Below are 14784 nucleotides of genomic sequence, written 5' to 3'. Positions count from 1 at the left end.
ATACATCTATTATTTAAAAATATATTAAACTTGCAATTGAATTATATTAAAAACAAAAGTCATAAATACTCTTATTCCTTCACTTCTTATTTTTGCTACATTTTACTATTATCTATACTCTTGATGCAAATTTCTCATATTGTAGCTATCTAATAAAAATGCTATTGAATGATGTGCTACCAAACATCTCATTTCAATGTTGTGCTCAATGACAACATGCTGATAGCATGAAATCAGCTATATCAATAAAAATTTGCCAGGACATCACCGGAGCTAGCTACAACATGCCATCTTCAAGAATAGTTCTACTGTTTATGTCAGAGTTGATTTTAAAGGCAAAATAAAATCCCATCAAAAAGCAGATGTGAGAAATCTATGAGTATAAAAGAAGTACCCAAGCTAACATTTCTCTCATTTTGCTGTCTGTGCTTTTTGACTATTCAAGCATTCATTCAACAGTGTTTGTTGAGCATGTTCTACCACCATGCTAGATTCTCTAGATACAGTGAAGTATACGATGCAGTACCTGCCCTCAGGGAGCCTATAGCCTAATACCCCACTCCAAGAGTAATGGATGAGTACAATACAGATTGACACAGGAGGGAAGCGCAGGTGCATGGGAACATGGAGAAGACAAACTTAAGTGTTGAGGCAAGTGTGGGACTAACACCATAAACAATACATTTTGTGCCAGCTAAAATAGGTTGGGGAATCTTATAGAAAGAAAGCATTAAAATGTACATGGTCCTTTAACTCTTAACATGCTTTGGAGAAGTTTGGGTTATACTCTAGGAGAAGGACTCCCATACCTCTATAGCTGGATGAAGTTGAAAGGGACAAGTGGCACCTACCAATTGCAAGACAATGGAAGCCGGGAGGCTTTGCAATCTGAGGAACGGCCTTACTAGTGAGATGAGCATCCTGGTATTGGTAGTTTGCCCATTTCAGTTGGCCACTGTGCAGTTCTTCCTGGGAGCAGCTTCATGCTAGGCTATCTGAGGACATCTGTTCCTTTTCATTCAACCAGACTGACAGTGTTTGGACAAAGAGGAAGGAAGTGTATTAAAAAATAAGGAGGCGTAATCTGTGTCTTGAAGTGGGTAAAGATAGAAGGAGGATCAAGACAAAAGCCATGCCCAGGTAACAACTACCTTGATTTCATGATTAATCCTCATTCAAAGAGCTATTTCTGGGATGTTTAGAAATAAACTTGAAAGGTAGAAAAGAAAGGAGGTAAGATAGTTTAGGGAAGGGATGAGAAACATTGTCACTCAGTTGCTGATAAGATTTTCAGCTGGTGCTTCAGACTGGGCCTGGCACTCTGAAATGGTGATTAAATTCTGATCCAACACCTAGACAAATACTTCTAACAAAAGGTAACTGAGAAGTAAATTGAAATGGCATTATTAGAAATAAGTGTCCAAGTATAATAATTTGCATTTCTTTGCTTGAAAGGAGAAAGTTCATCATCTATATTCATTGCCTTTGAAACTGCTACATAGAATCCTATACTTCTTCATGCCGAATTGAAGCCTGTAGTTATCAAAATGCTGACAAGTTGAGTTATGGCTATTTTCAGGGACCATGCAGAGTTTCCCATTAATAATATTCACTGTGTACATTGATAGAAGAGAATTATTTAGAGCCATCAAATGTGTTATTATAATTTATCCTAAATGCCCTGAAGAAGACTTTTTGGACTGACAGAAAGAAAAAAAACTTGCAGGGGGGGTTGACAAATGGCAAAATATCATTGCCTATAATAAATGGGAAAATGTAGCAATGCAGTTCTATGATAATTCAGTTAAAATCTACCACTCTCTCATTTTGTTTTTCAGCAAGGTTTATCGTTCTTACGTCTCAGAAAATATGAGGTAAATCAGAAGACCAGAACTCACATGAAGAAATTTGTTTTAAATGCTGATTTATCATGTGGGCTTAAAAGTTTATACTGAGAAAAAATTTCGATAATTTTCTTTATTTCACCCTAAAAGTATAAACTACCCATCTGAGGTTACAATAGTGTGTCACATGCCTTTAAGAAAAAAATTTTTTTTTAAATTTTCTGATTTTAGCTATGAAAGAAATGGCTCAGAGGTAAATATGGGGCTACCACTGTGGAGTATGACAAGTTTTATTTGGCAAATAAGAACCTCAGACTTGCCTCTTTTGGTGGAATTGCCTATATAAATACTTCTCAAACCTTTTCTATATTTTAATCAGTGAACTATTTTGATAGGTTCAATATAATTTTAGATAAATCCCTTCATACGTGATGCTACACAGATATAATTCATACCCCCACAACACACGAAACACACATATATGACCAAGTATGGTGGGGGAAACCATGATGCCGTTAGATGCCACTCACCCATGCAGTTGATGTAGATCATATGGCTTCTATGTGCCAAGTACTGTGCTAGTCACTGGGATAGACACATGAAATTACTGACCTCCTGTCCTTGGGAAGGTATTACTAGTACATAAAGACATAAAAAAGACAAATCACAACATAGTAAGGTAAAAAATCTTGTCAAACGTGTGGAGAATAATGCAACAGAATTACCCAGAATCGAAGTATTCACCCTTCCCAGGATGAGAGGAAACTTCACAGAGAAACTGACAAAGGAACAGGATTTTGCCAGACAAGGAAGAAGAAAGGGCCTGGAATTAATAGATTTCAAGTCATTCTAAAAAATAAATGCTATAGAAACACCATGAAAATTTTCCTGAATACAGTACACAGACTACGTAAAAGACCTTTCTGAACAAGAAGCTAACCTTGAGACATTATTTTAAAAATTTCTGCCCTTGAGAAAAGAGATCATTTCTACCATATTTTCAGCCGTTCCTAATTCACTGGCAGAGTTATTTCATTAGTTACTGCATTCTTTTATGTTCCTTCAAATTGTGCTTTAGGGGTTTTAGGCCAGTGATTGCTTATATTATCTACTTTTTGATGGGATATAGTAACTTCTTCTTACAATTTTGAGAATAAACATTTCAAATTCTCTACAGATTTTTCTCTCTTGGCTACCTGTAGAAACATGTTTTTAATCCAATATATTTTATATTTCACTCATTTCCTGATGCCACTTAGTGTACTCTACATGAGAAGTGTACTGAACTACTCTTTGGGTCAAGAGCCTCCGTTTTGAACTACGTTTCTGTAGTATTAAAGTAAAAAGGTGATCCTGGATGAGATAACATTCTAGAACTTTTTTAAAGACCTTGAAAAGAAGAATCAGAAAAGTGTTGAGGCTGAGCTTGGTAGAACTCCTTCTGGGCTGGACAGTTAATATCCCTCACTTGGGTGTAATTGTTGATTGATTACCTAAAACCCTGGGAAAGGTACTATGGCAAAGATGCTGCTATGCGTTTGCTAATGCACTTCTTCCTGTTGGACTCAGAGAGTGTTGGCTCCCCAGGCTCCCCTGGGGTTGGTTGCGCCCCTGAGGCTGAGTTCTGGCTATCTGGGTGGAAGTGATGAAGGCCACTGTACTACCCTTAACCCTCTGAGTTTCCTTTTTCTGCCATAGCTGTCCCAGAAGCTACCAGATGGCGTATGTACATAATGTGGTAGGACTACTCAATGTAGATCAAGCTTCACATAAATGAGAAATGAATGTTTGTGTTGATTGCTTTTGACCTGTTGGAGTGTTTGTTGCCAGAGCAGAGCCTATTTTCTCCTTTCTGATACAGGTATGTGATTGTCTTGTTGGAGCCATAGGGTCAGATCATGGTACATGAAGATGAAGATGCAGTTTCTTCTAAAGAAGTAGGTGATCCTAGAATCAGTCATCCTGGGAAATGATCAGGCCTGGAATAAGAAATAAGGATTTTGTAGGCAACTTGGGAGAGATAACATTTTCCTTCTCTTTGGGGCCAGAGGTCTAAGGCAGGGAGATTTCTGGAGCATTTATGACATTGGGATGAATGTAAGGGATGGAGAATATTTGGGGAGAAATTCTCCATCTGGGCAGGAGAGAGGGAGAGAGCCAGGAGACAGGCTTGTGTCTGGTCAATAACTGTAAACTGTTCTCAGTGTTGCATTTCCCTTCCATTTTCCTCAAATCTTCAATAAAGTCTATTTTGAAGTACAGCTTGGTTTCTGCTGTGCTGCAGGAAATCAGGGGAAGACTTGCCCTTGCTTCTAACACACCAGTAAAGGAGACAGCACTGACCCTATCCCCGGAGGTTACCGGCAAAGAACCAGCAGGCCCAGCTGCATGTCAGAGAACAGGGAGTAGGAAGAAGGGTTTACAGGGCAGCACTGTAATTGATTTGGTATCCCTCTTTTTTGCCTGAAACGTAAGTAAAGCTAAGATGCTGAAGACCAGAAATATATTCTGTTACTGATGTACCTTTTTGATTTCAGTGAGTTTTGAGCTGAAATTTCATGGTGCAATTTTCCACAAAGTTTTCTCAATAGGAAAAATGTCATTCTGTCAGCCTTGTTATCATCAGCTCCTGCACTGTAGCAGTGAGGATGTTGCATTATGCTGCAGTAACAAACAGCCTGAGAATCTCAGTGGTATAAAACAGGAAGGGTTTATTTCTTGTTTATGCTACCTGCCCACTGTAGGTCAGCTGTGGTCTCTGCTCAAAGTCATCCTCTTTCTTGGATTCAGGCTGAGGGTAAGCATCTGAAATGTGCCTAGTTACTGTGGCAGAGAGAAAGAGAACACAGCAAAGCATGCACTGGCCCTTAAAACTTCCACCCAGAAGTGATACAAGCCACTTCTACTTACCAAAAACAAGTTTCACATGTGGGGAAAGGCAAGGCAGAGTTAGGATGTTTGTGTACAGTCTGTTGATTCCTGCACACAACACACATTTCCCATGAATTCCCTTGCATCCCTTGCTGAAGAGTATGCTGTTTCAATTCAATAAACTACCACCAAATTTAAAATGAACTGAAGATGCTATTAGCATTCCTGACAAGAGAAATTCCATAAGGAGGGCTTAGTCATAGGTAGGGAAGATGAGGCGAGAGAGACAAAAGAAGTGAAGAACGGATGATGAGTGACATATAAGAAGAAAATAATGAAAGAAAAGAAATAAAGGAGAGAAGGAAAAGACTGACTGTGAGCATTGACCATCCTCGCCCTGAATGGCTTTGTTATCACTTTTCTGTTCCTCTGAGTCCCCAATATTGCTCATTTGTCTAGGACCTATTTCACTGAACAAAGAGAAACCACCAGGAAAGAGGAAGCAGAAGAGTAGAAAGAGGTTAAATCACACACATCAGTTGGGGCCATCAAAGAAAAGCAACTGCAGGAAAGGAACAAGGATCAATGAGGAGGGAAGGAAAGTGGAGCCCGCCCACGGAGAGTCTAAAATTCAAAAAAATTCTTAAGCTTGGGAAGATACTGCAGCAACACGAAACAGTGAGTTTTTTGTTCCAGCCTTTGAAATACCAGATTTCCCCCGCATTCTGCCTGATGAAGTTTGCAAAGTTCACAGTCTGAAGATTTTTATGTGTGTCCCAGGGAAGAAGGCAACTGGTTGTCCCAGAATAACTACACTGGGGACTTTACATCTTGGCTTGTGTGTTGGATGGACTGCATTGAAATGGGGCCAGCAGGTCAAGTCCCTGAGTCTACCTCTTTCCGCCCATCTTTAGACATGTTGAGTCTCACCAGCTCCACACAGCCACAGCTTTGGAGGATATGCCAGGCCTGCTGGGTAGAGGTAGCATAACTGTATTCCAGAGAAAACTTACTTTGGACTATGAAAAATCAGTTAAGTTTTTTGTTTGTTTGTTTTTAATGTATTTACAGCTCCACAAGCCAGGTGCTAAATGTACCATTTTAATGTAACCTGAGATGTTTTTAGTAGCACGTTACTAGGGGAAACTAACAGACATCTCTATTAAATATCAGACTATTTTTGCATAAAAACTATGAAATTATTTTTGAACTCCAGTGCAAGAGAGCTGAGTCATCCATAGTGATGGTGCATGCCAGGGAAAGTAGCAAGCTGCTCTCCAAGGTGCTGGTTAGACCTTGCTATGGCAGTGGTTGTTACTCATACCATACACCCTCTATTTATCTTTTTTTTTCATGACTTGATTGCGAAACTGTTCAAAATATTTTGTAGTTTTCTAAAGAGAGAGCATCAATATTATGAGGCAACTTAAAGCACAGCCAATAGCCTAAGTTCCCTCTCAGTGTTCTGGTGAGTATTTCTCCTTCTGAAATGAATACTTCCCTTTTCTTCCTCAATCTAAAAATATATGATTTCCTCAGAAGCTGTCATACTTTACACATGGCTACCACTAGCGTAATCGATGTGACAAAATGACTCAGTTCCATGGGTGCCCAGCTTGGAAAACCCAGTGTCAGAAAGAGGCAAAGGGAATCCCTTCCTCTGGGAAAATCCCTACTCCATGCTGCACGGTGTGGTGAGCAGACAATGTGCTTGGTTTCAATCCTCAAATGCCCTCCTGCTGGGCATCTTTGAGAAGTGCACCAATTACATAACTACACGTGTCAGCTCTTACTTGGTCTTACATGACGTATCTCCTTAACTACATTTGATTGGCCCAGTGGTGGCTTCTTATACAAGTCAGGCCAATCAGAGCCCTTTTGTATAATTGTTTCCAACTAGACCAAGAGAGTCGGACCCTCTCTAACTGGTGAAAGCTAAAATGATGAAGATGAATGCATGAGCTACTGGTGACTGAGATTCCTACGGTTTGAAATAAAAAAGCCATGTGTAATGAGAAAAAAATGAAAGCAACATACACAAAAAAGGAAAAGCAAGAGATCAGAATGTAGTCAGCACTGAAGTTTCTGATGTCAGTGGTACCTGAGACTAGCAGCAGCCTTGCTCTTCTAGCAGGTGAGTGTTTTTGTTGTTTAGCCCTCCCTTGGATTCCATCGCAGCAAGTTGAGAGTCATGAAAAAATGCAGAGCACTGGAAAAGACAACCATGGATTATTGCAGCTAGCGCTTCCCAATGGGGCTCCACCTTGCACAGAGGAAACTCATGAGCAGCTCAGTCAGAGAGGGGATAACTATAACCCAGGTGTGGCTTGAGTTAAATGAATAAATAAGAGAGACATGTGCTTGTTAAATGATTAAGAGCCAGTAATTCCCCATATCTAGAAGTATGACCTTATGCAACTCTATAGACTTCAGTTTCTACACCTGTAAAATGAGAATTTTAATAGTTCCTATTTCATAGGTTTGTTGAGGGGATTAAGTGAAATTATGCATGTAAATATTTAAGACAGTGCCTGGCACCTACTCTTCAATAACAGTTAGGTCTGATTTTTATTAATTATTTCCAGTGTTATAATAGTGCTTGACACAGATTAGGCACTAGTAACTGTTACGGTGCATATACCAAACTAATTTTAGCCCTAACTTGATAACTAACATTATATCTTCTTAGGTAAGTGATTTTATTCTTTTTGAACCTGTTTCTTCATCTGTAAATCAGAATAACAGTAATTTTTTGACACATTAATGAAAAGATAACATAAGGTAATCTATATGAAGAAATTTCATGAACTGTAAAATTCTACTCAACTATAAAATATAAAAGATTAATTTGCATCTAAGTTTGCTTATTTTCAAAAGTGCCAAGATATCAACATTTTAATGGCTAAAAAAGAAATGGAAAATTTAAAACGGTCTTTCCTCTGTTGGATGCAACAGGTCTATATATCCTAAAAATAGAGACTTTTTCTACTTTGGAATCAATAAAACTATTTTTATTATGATTTTAAAAATGTGTCATCTAAACATTCTTATTATTTTTCTGCATTAGCCCTCATACAAAAGTTTTGCTTACCTCTTATGAAGTCTGAGAATTTTGATCTTACTCTAAGCCAAGTCTGGGAAAAGAGCAATTTTAAAATTACCAATACCAGACTAGGCAATATAGCAAGATGCTGTCTCTACAAAGTTTTTTAAAAAATTAGTCAGGCATGGTAGATGCATCTGTGGTCCTAGCTACTCAGGAGGCTGAGGCAGGAGAATTGCTTAAGCCAGGAGTTCAAGGCCTCAGTGATCCACAATCGCACCACTGCATTCCAGCCTGAACAGAGTGAGACCCTGTCTCTAAAAAACAGAAACAAAAAAAGAAAATAAGAAAAAAAACTATTAAAAAATTCAAAATACAAATGAAATGTTTTCCTAATGTTTAAAACATTAGCCCACCGCTGGACACTGTGGCTCACACCTGTAATCCCAGCACTTTGGGAGGCTGAGGTGGGTGGATCACCTGAGATCAGGAGTTCAAGACCAGCCTGGCCAACATGGTGAAACCCCATCTATACTAAAAATACAAAAAAGTAGCTGGACATGGTGGTGGATGCCTGTAATCCCAGCTACTCAGGAGGCTGAGGCAGGAGAATCACTTAAACTTGGGAGGCGGAGGTTGCAGTGAGCCGAGATCGCACCATTGCACTCCAGCCTGGGCTACAAGAGTGAAACTCTGTCTCAAAAAAACAAAACAAAAACAAAAACAAAAAACAAACAAACAAAAAAACACCATTAGCCTGCATACAATGAAAGAAGCTTCATATTAAATTATCTGTTTTCTCAGCATGCTAGTATTTGATAAGTGGAGATTTTGAATTAATAAATAAAACCGAATACAATCATCTGTGGACCATTTCCATGAGAGAATAACCTAATCAAAAAATTACATTATTTTTTCTATCCATTTGTAGATATAAGTAAAGATGTTCAGCAGAATACACTTAAGTTAAAGTAGAAAAATGTAAGACAAATTATGAGAATAGGAAAGTTGGACATAGTGCTACACCATCCTGTTTCCTCATTCAACTTAGAACATCATCATCTATTCTCTTCATACACCCTCTTCCCTTCTTAACTCAAAGAGTGGCAAGGCAGGACCTGAAAGGTAGAGGGGATCTGAATGACTCCAGGTGTTTGCCCTCAGACGTTTTCTTTCTTGCTTTTTCTTTTGAGACAGGGTCTTGCTCTGTTGCCCAGGCCGGAGTGTAGTGGCACAATCACGGCTCACTGTAACCTCAACCTCCTGGGCTCAAGTGATTCTCCTACATCAGCCTCCTGAGTAGCTAGGACTACAGGCGCACACCACCATGCCTAGCTACTTTCTTTTAAAAGAGAGGGTCTCACTATGTTGCCTAGCCTGATGTTGAACTCCTCAGCTCAAGTGACCTCCACCTCAGCCCCCCAAAGTGCTGGGATTGCAGATGTGAGCCACTGTACCTAGCTTGACCTCATCCATTTTCAAGCCTGGTTGTAGGTCTATGCAGAGAAGGTACTTAGTAATGTAGTTTCAAGGTTGTGTCAAGATGGTATTGGCTTTCCTTTGCTAGCAAAACCTCCACTTTTCTTAAGTCTCAATGTGCCTAACCCTAGAGGATAAATCATGTTTGGTTTCCGTCAACTCCTTACGGCTAGAGATGGGAAAATTGACCAAGTTCTGGGCAATACGATTTTAGCAGAGTTTGCTGAGGGTTCTGGGAAAGAGTTTCCTCCCAGACAAAGCAGGAAAGGCCCATGAGTCCAGCCATTTGCCTTTCCTTTCTTTTCCTGAACACTGTTATGTGAGAATGTGATGCTTGGCGCTTCAGCAGACCTTCAGGCAATCACAATGGGAAGAGAAGCCTGTCACAGAGACAGACTAGGTGACCTGGCAGTGCTGAGCTGCTGACCCTCACCCAAAAATGCCCACATCTAGAGTTTCTGTTATGTGAGTAATTAAGTAACATTCTTGGCTAAACTACTGTTAGATTTTTGTTGTTGTTGTTACTTGTAAGAAAAATCACCCTAACTGATAGAAGGCTTTTCCACAAAGAGTTTTACCCTCCTGCTTTGCTCTGCTCCCCCCACAACCCCATAATACCTAGTAAAATATGGCCAAGCTTGATGCTACACATTTAGAACCACAGAATGTCAGAGCTGAAAGTCACTCCACATCTCCAATTCTCAGAAGATAAAATAAGAAATTTAGAAGTGATTCCTCTTGTTTGAGAGGTTGACCCTTGCCTAGTGCAAATGCCAGTAGAAAAAGGAAGACACATCACCCATGTGAACTATGGCGTGAAGGACTCTCCTAAGATTGTTTTCTAGGAACAGGTTTGTCTGTGGACAGAGAGCATGAGGCACAAGAAACTAGAGGTGAAGAAGGCTCTTTAAGGAGGGGGAAAGGTATAGAAAGGGAATCTGGGACTGGGTGTGGTGGCTAGTGCCTGTAATCTCAGCAATTTGGGAGGATGAGGCGGGAAGATTGCTTGAGCCTAGGAAGTAGAGGCTGCAGTGAGCTGTGATCGCACCACTGCACTCCAGCTTGGGTGACAGAGAAAGACCCTGCTTCAAAAAAGGAAGGGGGCTGCGGGCGGGGGGGAGAGAGAGAGAGAGAGAGAAAGGAAGGAAGGAAGGAAGGAAGGAAGGAAGGAAGGAAGGAAGGAAGGAAGGAAGGAAGGATCAATCTGGGGCTCCATTATCAGTTTCTTCTTCAATTTTTCCTAAAGCCAGATCTGAGATATATTTTTCCACAATAATCATACAAAATGAAGAGTGCATATTGCAAACTGCTTCCAGAAATGTGTAGTGAGCATTTCCTCTAGAAGGCCTGAGCGTTCCAGCCTCACCACACAAGGTTGCCAGTCCCTGCTTTGGCCTCGAGAGGGTCTGTGAATTATTAGGGGAAGGCCACTAGGTTTATAAAACTTCGTGGAAGAGAATTTTAAAGAAACAAAGAACTGAAATAATATTAGGAGTATCAGAGACTAATTTCATAAGTTTCAAATATTTTCTGAACTTCTGTAAATCCAATTTGTCTATGTGCATGTAGATGCAATCTGACTTCCATTCACTTGAGTTTCTGGTTTACAGGTTTTTTGCTGAAATTTCAAAAATTCCTTCCCCTGTTTTTTCCCTCAAACTTTTATAAAAGCCAAGATTGTTTTGATCAGAGAGACTATATTCTTTTAAGTTAATTAAAAGAGCAATACATGTTTACATTCATGTCTGTCTGCTACATTGCATATCCCTAACTCTACTTAGCAAAGTGCACAAAACTTAGTAGATGCTCGATACATATTTGTGAAATGAACATATGAAGGAATGTAAGCAACTTGGAAATACAAAAAAGAAAAGAAATCAGAGTTTAAAGAAACTCCTTCATTCTGTATATTCATTTGTAGAAAGCTAAATCTTGTTCCACAAATATGTCTTCTATACATATATATTTCATTTATTTACGTTTATTTATGTATTTAGGCACAGGACCTCATTCTGTTACCCTGGCTGGAGTGCAGTGGCACAATCATAGCTTACTGCAACCTCAAACTCTGGGGCTCAAGCAATCTTCCTGCCTCAGCCTCTTGAGTAGTTAGGACCACAGGCACGCGCCACTGTGTTCACCTAATTTATTTATTTATTTATTTATTTATTTATTTATTTTTTTGTAGAGACATAGTCTCTCCATGTTGCCCAGGCTGGTCTTGAACTCCTGGCCTCCAGTGATACTTCTGTCTTGGTTTCTCAAAGTGCTGTGATTATGAGCCACTGTTCCTAACCCCTTCTCTATATATTTTAAGTTGTCCATTTTCTTTCCTGTAAAGAAGATTATCGTTGTTGTTGATTCCTGAAAATGTAATTTTTTGTGTAAAATGTCAATTGCATTATTCTCTACTATAAGAAGGGGCAGATGGCACGTAAACTGCTTCCACATGTCTACATGTGTGATAAAAACAAACCTAAGTGCTCTAATTCCCATACAAGTGTCTCTACTCTGCTGCAGAAGACAGTCTAAGACATTTAATAGAGTTTTATAATTTAACCACAATGACTTAAAAACCTGATGGAACCAAAGTAAGTAAATAATAAATGTATCTCTTTATTTGCTATGACATGTGGTGAATGTAAGATGTGACATATTTTCTTTGCTCACTGGAAGAGTGATCTATGGACTGATTTCCCAAGCATGTCTCAAGGTCTATTGGAATTGTGCATGCATCTTGGGATGTAAATGAGGGGGCTGTCAATGAAACTTCCTGGAAATGTCCTCATTAGCAGTATAATTTAACAAATATGATATTGATGTTCCTGCACTGATCCAGGTTGGACACACACGCCATTTCAGTAAGTTATCTGCAGACCTTCTGCTGTGATCAGAGCTGGGTGGTTTACACAGAAACACTGGGGGAAAATAATTCAGATAGAATTTAGTTTTAAGTTTCATTGGGCAGACCATTATAAAATTTTATTTCCACTGTCAATAAAGAGCCACAAAGAGATGCCACAGGACTTGAGTTAAAATTGCTCTATATTTCTGGTCATGGATGACCACATTATTTGTGTACTGATTTGTCCTTACCCTTGGCAAAACTGACCTTGGGGAAAAAAACAGGGAAATAAGGACAGTTTGTCTTCACTTCCACTTTTCCCATTCAGCTGTTCATTCTGTCTGTGGAATATGTACTCTGTCTGCGGAAAGGGGAAGGAAGAGCAGGAGGGACTTTGTATTGTGGTTTGAGTGCCAGATTAGCTGCAGTAGAATAGAATATCAGGTAAATTGCTAAGGTTTTTTACTCTAATCCCTGGCTCCCTGGACATGTCCAGGGTCTGGGGAAACTCACTGCCATGAAGGGAAGGGCCTTGGATGAGACCCAGTGCTATGCTGGCTTCAGGTCCCAGTGGTGGCCACAGAGGTGCTTGCATCACCGCATCCCTAGTTCCAGGTGACCGAGCACAGAGAGAGGCTCCACTTGTTTGGGAGAAAGTGAGGGAAAAGAACAAGAGCCTCTGCCTGGTAATTCAGAGAATTCCACCAAGGCATCACCAGGAGCTGACAGAAGAGCCCATAGGCTTTAAGTGAACAGTGGTGGTGGCCTGACAGAGCCCCTCTGTGGACCAGTGGTGGTGGCCACAGGGAGAGGCTCCTCTACCTGTGGAAAGGGGAGAGAAGACTACAAGTCTGCAAAAAACACAACACTATTTGGCATGGGGCCCAAATGCCTCAAATACCTGGAAAGCCTTCCCAGGAAGGACAGGTACAAACAAGCCCTGACTGTGAAGACTGCAGTACATACCTAACTCTTCAATGCTGAGAAACTGATGAACATCCATAAGCATCAACACCATCCAGGAAACATGACCTCACCAAATGAGCTAAATGAGGCACTACGGACCAATTCTTCAGAAACAGAGATCTATGACATTTTCAGACAGAGAATTCAAAATAGCTGTTTTGAGGAAACTCAAAGAAATTTAAGATAACACAAAGAAGGAATTCAGAATTCTATCAGATAAATTTAACAGAAATTGAAAAAATGAAAAAGAATCAAGCAAAAATTCTGGAGTTGAAAAATGCAACTGACATGCTGAGGAACACATCAAAGTTGCTTAATAGCAGAATTGATCAAGCAGAAGGAAGAATTAGTGAGCTTGAAGACAGACTATTTTTGAAAATACACAGTCAGAGGAGACAAAAACAAAAGAATAAAAAGTAATGAAGCATGCCTACAACATCTAGAAAATAGCGTAAAAAGGCAAATCTAAGAGTTATTGGCCTTAAAGAGGTAGAAAAAGAGATAGGGATGGAAAGTTTATTCAAAAGAATAATAGAGAATTTCCAAAGCTAAATAATGATGTCAACATTCAGGTACAAGAAGGTTATAAAATGCCAAGCAGAGTTAACCCAAAAGAAGACTACGTCAAGGCATCTACTACTCAAACTCCCAAAGGTCAAGGATAAAGAAAGGATCCAGAAAGCAGCAAGAGAAAATGAACACATAACACACAACAGAGCTCTAATACCTCTGGCTGCAGACTTTTTGGTAGAAATCTAGAAAGAGCCAGGAGAGAGTGGCATGACTTATTTGAAGTTCTGAAGGAAGAAAAAAATCACCCTAGAACAGTATATTCAGTATAAATACCCTTCAAGCATAAGGGAGAAATAAAGACTTTCCAAGACAAACAAAAGCTGAGGGATTTCATCAATATCAGACCTGTCCTACAAGAAATGCTAAAGAGAATTCTTCAGTCTGAAAGAAAAGGATGTTAATAATCAAGAAGAAATCATTTGAAGGTGCAAAATTCACTGGTCATAGTAAGCACAGGGAAAACATAAGATAGTATAACACTGTAATGGTGGTGTGCAAACTACTCTTGACTTAAGTAGAAAGACTAAATGATGAACCAATCAAAAATAATAACTACAACCTTTCAAGACATAAACAGTAAAATAAGACAAACAACCAAAAGCTAAAATGTAGGGGGACTAAGTTAAAGTTATTAATTTTCCTTTTATGCGTTTATTTGCAGAATCAATGTTAACTTGTCATCAACTTAAAATAATGGGTTATAAGATAGTATTTGCAATCCCCACAGTAACTTCAAATTGAACAACATACAACAAATATACAAAAAATAAAAAGTAAGAAATTATACCACCAGAGAAAATCACGTTCACTAAAAGGAAGACAGGACGAAAAGAAGACCACAAAACAACCAGAAAACAAATAACAAAATGTCAGGAGTAAGTTTACTTATCAATAACAACATTGAATGTAAATGGACTAAACTCTTCAATAAAAAAATATAGAGTGGCTGAATGGATTGAAAAACAAGACCCTCCCCCACCCCGCCCATGATCTGTTGCTTACAAGAAACACACTTTGCCTTATAAAAATACACAGAGACTTAAAATGAAGGGATGAAAAATGATATTCTATGTCAATGGAAACCAAAAAAGAAGAGGAGTAGCTGTGCTCCAGTATATCAGACAAAATAGATTTCAAGACAAAAACTATAAGAAGAGACAAGG

The sequence above is a fragment of the Chlorocebus sabaeus genome, chromosome 13, assembly GCF_047675955.1.
Source record: "Chlorocebus sabaeus isolate Y175 chromosome 13, mChlSab1.0.hap1, whole genome shotgun sequence".
In the NCBI taxonomy this organism is placed as follows: Eukaryota; Metazoa; Chordata; class Mammalia; order Primates; family Cercopithecidae; genus Chlorocebus; species Chlorocebus sabaeus.
The sequence above is the reverse complement of the archived record's forward strand: the minus strand, read 5'-3'. Positions refer to the sequence as shown.